General features: G+C 46.2%; 1 protein-coding gene across 1 annotated transcript in view; it reads left to right on the top strand.

Moving 5' to 3' along the window:
- The first annotated feature begins 8 nt into the window (after nt 1–8).
- The window catches only part of Tlcd4 (TLC domain containing 4), a 32,112-nt gene continuing 23,046 nt past the window's right edge, over nt 9–9,074 (top strand). The window contains exon 1 of the mRNA XM_059266611.1: nt 9–117. The gene's annotated coding sequence lies outside the window, so the exon portion shown is untranslated. The remainder of the gene's footprint in view (nt 118–9,074) is intronic.

Raw genomic sequence — 9,074 nt, 5'->3', positions numbered from 1 at the left:
AAGTTAGCCTGTCCTTGTGTCCTTTCCTGAAATCTCCATGGGGGAGATTCCCTTGCATTACCATCAGAGGCCCTGGGAGCACTGGGTTCTCAGAAGGCCTGCTGAGTGCTCAGCTAGGTAAGAGCACTCAGCAAAGGAGTGGGAAGAAGCAGTACCTCTGTAGGCAGGGATGGCCGCCTTCCTGGACTAACATAACTAATGGAGCAAGAGAGCCCGGTTTCGGAAGGGAAACAGGAGAGGGGCCCGGGTGTGAGGAAGGGAGTGGAGTAGGCTTGAGGCTGATCAGTCACTCTTTGGGTATTTATTGTCTCTCATCATCAAGGGCAGCTGTGTTATAGTCATCAGACCTGCTCACTCACCTCCCTGGGTGCTCTAAAGGAGACCTGGCATGTCTGCATTCTTCCCAAAGCCCTGCATTTATTAGAGGACACCACACAGTTGAGTTCATAAGAAACTCACTTAATGACTTCAAATCTCCCCTCACCTGCTTCCAAGTTAATATTCTTTATCTTATTTTTTGAGCTTGAGTATCGCTTGGGAGGTTAAGAAGACCAAGAAGGGTTAGGTAGGCTGTCGACACCAAGATACAGAAAACGGTGGTTTTTCTTTTGAGGAAGGTAGTGAACTAGTTAGAATAGTGGGCGGATGTACAGGGGTGGGCAGCCTGGAGGGTAGAGTTAGGAGAGTTATATGGATTGCTTGCACCATCATCCTTGAGCAGGGGAGGTGCCCCAGCAAGTGCAGTTTCCTGTGTCCACTTGCCCTGTGAGGGGAAACGAGAGCCGTGTGGAGGTGGAGTAACCAACCGTGTGTCCTTGGGATGGACAAACAGACTTGAACTGGGTGATAGGGACCGCTATATTCACCTAACACTGGCCATGGTGCTCTTTGTATGAATACATCACGTCAGGAACGAGGTGGTTTTTTAAGGAAACCTGAAGTACTTTGGCAGTGCTTTTCTTTGAAGGATGAAAGGCGGCACCCTGAGAAGCCGAGCCCTGCTGCTCTGAGGCCTGAGGTTCCGTGGTAGGCCTTGGATGTGCAGCCAGCAGATCCCAGGCCGGAGAAGCTACGGTAAAGCAGAAATAGAAAAGGGGTTTCTTGGCTCAGATAACATGGGTGTATTTAGGAAGAGGTAATCCCGTGGATACATAAGGACCTTGTAAAGTAGTGTAAAAGGCCACTGTTCTTGAAAATAGTCCCCAAAGAAGACAGCTGCACATCTGCTCAGAGCTTGAACCACATAGGAGAAGGGAGCTGGTGAACAGTGGGACCAATGTCCTAGGCCTGTCTGAAGCAATGTTCCAAACTTCTGGGGCTAGGACGTCAGAAAGTGCACTTTTACTTGGAGACCCAGAACATGAACAAGTGCGTGAGTGTCTGAAGCAAGTTCCGTTCTTACTCTGTTTCTAGTCTGCGTTTTTTTAGGAACTCCTCACCTCCAGTCCCCTGTTTGTTTAATCAATGGAAAACCATGTTTATCGGGGGTCAGGGTGGGGTGGAGGTGGAGATGCTGGGGGAGGTGCTTGAGAGCGCTCTGGATCTGTCAGTGGGGACAGAAGGGAGTGTGGGAACTCATCTGGTCTATGAGACTCTTACAGACAAAAGGCAGCTGGATGGGGAAGATGCGAACAGGGACTTCCCACTTGTTCCTTTTACTGCGAAGCCAAGCAATTGCTTTTGAAGGGCGAGGCGGAAGAAGTGTGGAAGGGAAGTCGAATTTGGATTTCAAAGCAGATTTCTTTGGAGCAGCGGCTTTCTCGGCTTTCTCTCTGTAGAGTGAGGAAACAAATGCCCCTGAACAGAGTGGCTGATGGATTTAGGTCATGTCCTCTTCTGTGGGCTGTCTAGGGCAGCTCGGGGGCTTAGATGTGGGAAGATGAGTAGGAGGCTCGTACTTCCTGGCTTTGAGGAGTTCTGAGCGAAGCCCAGGGAGTGTGTTGTGTTGTTTCTAAGCCTCACTTGGTGTTTGAACTCAGTAAGAAATTGGCTGCTGGCCTCACCAAGAATTGGAACAGTATTCTCATTCTCTTTTATCACACAGCGAGGCTATCAGGACTTCCTCAGAGGCCCGTTTCATGATCCATGATCAAATTCAAGTTTCTGCCTCAACCAGTGTCAGGCAGCTAATTCTAATGTGTGCCCTGGAGTTGACTAAGGGCTAAGACTCCTCTGTGGGTTTTTGATTTCCTTTTTCGTAACAATTAACATTTGACTCCCAACACCTAACACCTTGACACTTCTCTCCGCCGGTAAAACGAAGCCTACCGAAAAAAAGTACACAGGTATCAGAGTCCACCCTAGCCCATTGCTTAGTGACTTCTTGCTTTCGTCATTGACATTCGACCTAGTTGGAGCCCCTCTTTGAAGCATCTGAATTCCTTATGTGCCTTTCTTACTGCAGGTGGTATTTTTTAGGTGTTTGAGTTCACCCGGTTTCATCTGCCTGGCATTGGTCCAATACTTCAAGTTCTGGTTTCACTAATATTATCACTCACCTCCCCTAACTTTGGGTATCTGCCCGGCGACTCCTTTGAGCCCAATTTTGGATCCTGGATTCTAGAAACAACTATACACCACCTAGTTGTCTATATTGGCTTTCATTTAACTGTCGGTTTGGGGGATAAGGAGAAACGATCTTGGTCAAGTTCATTTTACTTAGTTTTCACCATTGAATCCACTGAGAGATATATTTGGGGGGCTGGGAATGAACACAGTCAGGGGAGACAGTCCTGTAAGCCTCAGCATTTAGCCCCCAGCACTACAAAGGAAGAGAAAAAGGAAAGTGTGTATAGACAGCATTGAAGATGCCTTTTGTCCTGCAATGTATTTACTTAATGGAATGGCAGCAAAAAGGAATTTTAATTGATGAATTTTTAGGTGTTTTTTTGAGACAGGGTTTCTCTGTGTAGCTTTGTGCCTTTGCTGGAACTCACTCTGTAGCCCAGGCTGGCCTCGAACTCACAGAGATCCGCCTGGCTCTGCCTCCCAAGTGCTGGGATTAAAGGCATGCACCACGACCACTCGGCTCTCGAATTTTTAGTTTTTTTAATTAAATGTAAAAGCCCCCTAGACAGAAGTGTTGCATTTTTTTTAAATGGGACACAGTTTTTAAAACTAGTCTTGCTGAATTAACGTGCTTGCTCTAATGCATGTAAAAATACTGGGGCACACGAATTTAATCAAATTTTGTCATTTGTTAATGTTTTTTTAAAAAAAATTATGGGCATTGGTGTGAAGGTATCAGATCCCCTGGAACTCGAGTTACAGACAGTTGTGAGCTGCCGTGTGGGTGCTGGGAATTGAATCCAGGTCCTCTGGAAGAGCAGCCAACAGCCAGTGCTATTAACCACTGAGCCATCTCTTCAGCCCCCTGTTAAAGCTTCTTTAAGGACTCATAAAGATTACAGCTTTGCTCAGATTGAGCGATATCCTTTGTCTTTTTTTTTATTTGTTGTGTGTGTATATGTAGGTGTGGTGTGTGTGTGTGTGTGTGTGTGTGTGTGTGTGTGTGTGTGTAAGCCAGGAATCCACATCCATGTCTTTCCCAACCACCCTCCACCTTGTTTGTTTGTTTGTTTGTTTGTTTTTAAAGACAGGGTCTCACTCTGTAGCCCTGGCTATCCTGAAACTCACTCTGTAGACCAGGCTGGCCTTAAACTCATAGAGATCCACCTGCCTCTGCAGACTGGAATTAAAGGCGTGGGCTCTCATGCCCACCTGGCGCTTTCCACCTAGGTTTTAAAGACAGCATCACCTGCTGAAACTGGAGCTCAGTGTTGCCTAGACTAGTTGGCCAGAAAGCCCCTGGATCCTCCTGTTTCTGCAGGTGGGAGCCACCACACGGGGGTGGAGGGTGGGTAGGGGTGAGGTGGGGTGCGGGGAGGCTGGAGATCCTAACTCACTCAGGTCCTCATGACTGCACAGCAGCTCTTTACCAACTGAGCCGTCCCTCCAGGTCCACTTTTCATGTTTTTGAAAGCATGTGTATTACCGAAAAGATTTCTTGCGTGTTTTGTAGAAAAATGAAGTGCTGTGGGGCAAGATAAAGGTTGGGATGGGAGGCCAGGAGGGAGGACTTATCCCTGAAGCAAAGGCAGCCTCTGGCAACTCCTAGATTCAAGTCTTAGAAGCAAGCCCTTAGACATTGTGGATTTGGAGGGCCTGATAATGACTCCTTATGGCCCAAGATAATAAATGTTTTCCCAACCATGTGTGGTACATTCTCACTAGGTACTTAGGACTCTGAGGCAAGAGGATTGCAAGTTTGAAGCCAGCCTTGGGACTTAGTGAGACCTAAGTCTCAAAATAAAAGTGGGTGAAAAGGAAACCAGCTGTGGTGACACATAATCACAGCACTCGGGAGGCAGAGGCAGGGTCATTAGGAGTCACCAACAGTCTCTGCTTTGTAAGGACTTTGAGGCCAGTATGGGCTGTGTGAGACCCTGTCATAAATAAAGAAATACAGCCGGGCGGTGGTGGTGCTCGCCTTTAATCCCAGCACTCGGGAAGCAGAGCCAGGTGGATCTCTGTGAGTTCGAGGCCAGCCTGAGCTACAGAGTGAGTTCCAGGAAAGGTGCAAATCTACACAAAGAAACCCTGTCTTGAAAAACAAAAACAAACAAAGGAATTCATGGATTGGGATGTAGCTCAGTAGTGTAATATGCCTAGCATATATCAAAGCCCTGAGATCAGTCACAGCATTGGAGCTGGGCGGAGAAGAAGGGATTTGGGACAACATGAAAACGTATATACACTATAGCAACATAAACTAAATTTAGGGGGAAAACATAAAAGCAATGAGGTGTGAGTAAAGCTGCCTTGTATACTTTGAAGTCCTGTTCTCTTCTTGCTACAGGCTCTGGTTTGTAGCACCCCAGTGACCAACAAGGATACTGAACAGGGAGACCAGAGAGCTCGGACTGTTCCTGGTTCCGAGGATCCCAGGTGCTTTCTGACCAGCTAGTCTAGCTAATCACTGAGCTCCAGTTTCAGTGGGCAGTGTGGTCTTTGAAAACAAGGTGGGGAGTATTTGAGGACACACTGAGTGTAGCCTCCTGGTTTCCACACACACTTCCACATGTGTGACACCCCCCACTCCCCGTACCTACACAAGACAAATTCCTCCTTTGAGTTTTTACTCGAGGCAACACCATATCTGCAGAGGCTGTGTTCACCCCAACCATCTGTGCTTCATACAGTAAAACCTGTGGCGTGGCTTTCTGATGCCATTTCAGATCAAGTTCTCCAGTGCTGGCCAGGGCGCTCCGTAAAAGTCAGTAGGGTGAGGTGTAAGTTCATAGGCTTAACCCAGAAATAGCTTTAACAGGACCTAAAGGGACACATGACCAAAATAAACAGCAATGTGACACTCTTCCTGGATAGTTTCTTCACAAGGCAGTACACAGTATGCGATTTTTTATATATTAGCCCAACCCTAGTTTATAAAGCTGGGGAAATTGACTACTCAGAAGTGCTGGAGTGTGGGGGTGGGGTGAGGGATGGGTCTGAGCCTCTGGAAGCATAGTCACCAAATACTTGTCTGAGCAACAGCTTCCTAGAGCAGATCTCCGTAGCCCAGGCAGAGCCTACTACCTGTGATTCTCTTCTTCAGCCTCTCAGGTAGCTGGAATTACAGACGTGCATCATCAAGCCAGGCTTTCAGAACAGCCCTTTATGATGGAGGCCGTGGGCCATGCGTAGGTCCTTTTGCATGATTCACTGTGTGTCATGAATCCAAATGTGAGGTTTGTAGTTAAACTTGAGGCCATGTGAAGTGAAATGTGTGATGTGAGTGAAACACTGCTCTGGCCTGCATGTTAACTCACTAGGTTCGGAAGTGGTTAACAAACAACAACGAACAAACACATCAGTGGGGTGTGGTGGTACACACCTTTAATCTCACAAGCTGATCTCTGTAAATTCAAGGTCAGCCTGGTCAATATAGTGAGTTCCAGGACTGCCAGCTCTATGTGGAGAGATCCTATCTCAACAGCAAAAACCAAGAACGCCATCCACATCATTTTGCTTGACTACCTAATGGGTTCCACCCTGGATGCTGAATCAGGTTGGTAAATGTCAACTTCATTGGCTAATAGTGTGGCTAGATCTGGCCTTAGGTGAAGGCGGTCAGTCTCACAGGAAGAGATTAGAAAAACTGTACTCAGTACTTTGGGCGATTTTAAGTGGCCCTTAGGTAGCAGAATAAAAGACTACCTAAGTAAGAATGTGTGTAATCCACGGCGGTCTTGTTTTATTTTTTAAAAAGTTTATTTTTTCTCAAGTAGTCCCGTTTCTAGGACTAGGGGGGTGGAGCAGAGGAAAAGAAGATGCTGGGAGGTGAATATGATCAAAGTAGAATGATAGGCATACATGACTGTTGAAATGAAATCCACCGTGTTGCATGCTAATTAAGACAGAGTTGCCATTTACATGTTTATAAATTGTAGGTTCCATACTTGATAAAATATGTAATATTTGCCATTTTCCCCACTTATTACCTCTTTTGTTCCCCTCCTGAAGCTAGTTCTTTTCCTCCAAGTAGTTTTTCCTCTTTCCCCTTCCGCTTTTATGTCATTTACATTAAACAACAACAAATAACTAGATTCTACACAGGACAGAAAACACGCAGGATTTGTCTTTCACTGGCTTGTTTCACACAGCACGGCAGTTTATAGTCTCGCTCATTTCCTGCAGATGGTAATTTTGTTCTTTGTTATGACTGACTAGAACTCCACCGTTTTCTCTTCCTCTGCCTGTCGAAGGACAACACCCCAGTTGATTCCATAATCGGCTGTTGTGACTAGTGCTGCCGTAAACCTGGAGGTGCAGGCTATCTCTGTGGTATGCTGATTGAGATTCCTTTGGGTATATCCCCAGGAGTGGTATGGCTGGGTCAGGTGGTAGTTCTAATATTAGGCATTTAAGGAACCTTCACATTGATTCTCTTAGTGGCCTCACTGATTGACATTCCCTCAGCAGTGAGAGTTCCTTACTCCCACATGACGGGTCCTGACGACCTTCTGTTGTTCTTGATGAGAGCTTAACAACTGGGCGGAGATGGCTCTCATTAGAGATTTGATTTGCATTTCCTTGATGACCAAACATGTCCCCCGTATAGTTCCTGGCCATTTGTACTTCTTTTGAGAATTGTCCAATTCACTTGCACGTTTTTGATTTTTTGTTTGTTTGTTTTTTTCCGAGACAGGTTTCTCTGTGTAGCTTCGGAGCCTGTCCTGGAACTCTCTCTGTAGACCAGGCTGGCCTCGAACTCACAGAGATCTGCCTGGCTCTGCCTCCCCCAACCCCTCACTTTTGGATATCTTAGTATTTGTTTTTGGGTTTCTTTTTTGTTTTGTTTTTGTTTTTTTGTTTTTTGGGACAGGGTTTCTCTTTGTAATTTTGGAGCCTTTCCAGGAGCTCATTATGTAGCCCAGGCTGGCCTTGAACTCACAGAGATCACCTGTCTCTGCTTCCCAGTGTTGGGATTAAAGGCGTGCTATACCACCGCCCGACTTGAGTTCTTTATATATTCCATTAGAATCCCCTGTATATATACTATAGCTAGCAGAGGTGTTCTTCCCTTCTGTGGGCTGTCTCTTTGTGCTGTTTTCTTTGCTGTGAGATGTCTTCTTAACTAAGCTACCCAACTCAGATTGGATCATAATGTAGATGAGCTTCAGGGCCTTTAGGCCTAGGAGAAAAAGAAGGACTTTAGATGCTGATGGATTTAGATACAGACTGCCAGATTGTATGATTTGGGGCTGCCAGAGAAGTAGGTGTGACATTTCTTGCTAAGGAAAGGACTTCTAGTACAAAGCACTGTTTTATATATATTTGGTTTTTTAAGACAAGGTCTCGCTCTGTATCTTTGACTGGCCTGGAACATACTGTGTAGACCAGGCTGGCCTCTGCATCCCCAGTAGTGGGATTAAAGGCCAAGCTCTATTTTATTTTGTTTTGAGAGAGGCTTTCTGCTAGCCTCTGTTGGCCTTGGGCTCCCTGTGTAGCCAAGGATGACCTTGGCATTCCTGATCCTCCTGATTCCACCTTGCAATTTTGCATGTGCCACCACACAGGCATTGCCATTCTTGACTGAGCATCTTAAAACAATGTTTTCTTATTTCTTGAGATATAAGGGGTGACTAGGCAGTTCCTCTGCGGGGCACAGAATCAGGAAGTGTGCGCATTAGGGGGCCACTGGACTGGAAGATTCCAGATGGCCTGCTAATGTGGTTAGTCATTGGTTCTAAGTGTTGGCTGCCAACTGCAATTTCCAGCCTCAGTTTCCTTCTCATGGCTTCATGGCCAGCACAACGGTCAAGGAGCATGCAGGGCAGACAGAGTGACTGCAAAGCTGCCCCTGCTCTATAACCGTCACGCTCCCTTCTACCGTATTCTGTGTAGAGATGGAAAGGCCATCCCAGATGGATGAAGGGAGAGGCAGGCTCTGTTTTTGGTTGGGAATGGTAGTGTCACGTTACAAAGTGATTGATGGTCATTAAATGGTTTATTACACATAGCTGCATGTATTGTGTGCTATAATAGGTACAGTTAAGGCATTATCTCACTTAAACCATATAGTCACCTGGCAATCGAGGCATTCTTATACCTGCAATATAGAATTTGTAGGTTAGAGAGGATATCTTCTTCTCTTCTTTTTTAGAGACAAGGTTTCTCTATTAGGTAGCTCTGGCTGTCCTGGAACTCAGAGATCCACCTGGGATTAAAGGTGTGTGCCATCACTCCTGGCCTGGCCAGGCTATATTATTTTCAACCAAGGCCACTGATAAGAACTGGGACTGCCTCCCACACATGTACATACCTGCAAACACACACGAAAATCCGCACTTATGCACACAATAAAATGTGCTACCAGTGTTTAAAGGAAGAGTTGGGGCTGGGATTTGATTCTAGTTCTCCAGCTAAATGGAGTAAGTCTTCCAAACCTATTGAGTGGCTCTTCATCTTCTCTGACCCCACTTAATACTTTGTGGGGAACAGGAAGGAAAAGCAGAAGGTAGGAGGCTGAGTCTTGCCTCAGCCGCTTCTCTGCACACCAAGGATTTCCCTGT

This window comes from Peromyscus eremicus, chromosome 6, assembly GCF_949786415.1.
Source record: "Peromyscus eremicus chromosome 6, PerEre_H2_v1, whole genome shotgun sequence".
NCBI classification, from domain to species: domain Eukaryota; kingdom Metazoa; phylum Chordata; class Mammalia; order Rodentia; family Cricetidae; genus Peromyscus; species Peromyscus eremicus.
This window is presented reverse-complemented; position numbering and strand designations above follow the sequence as displayed.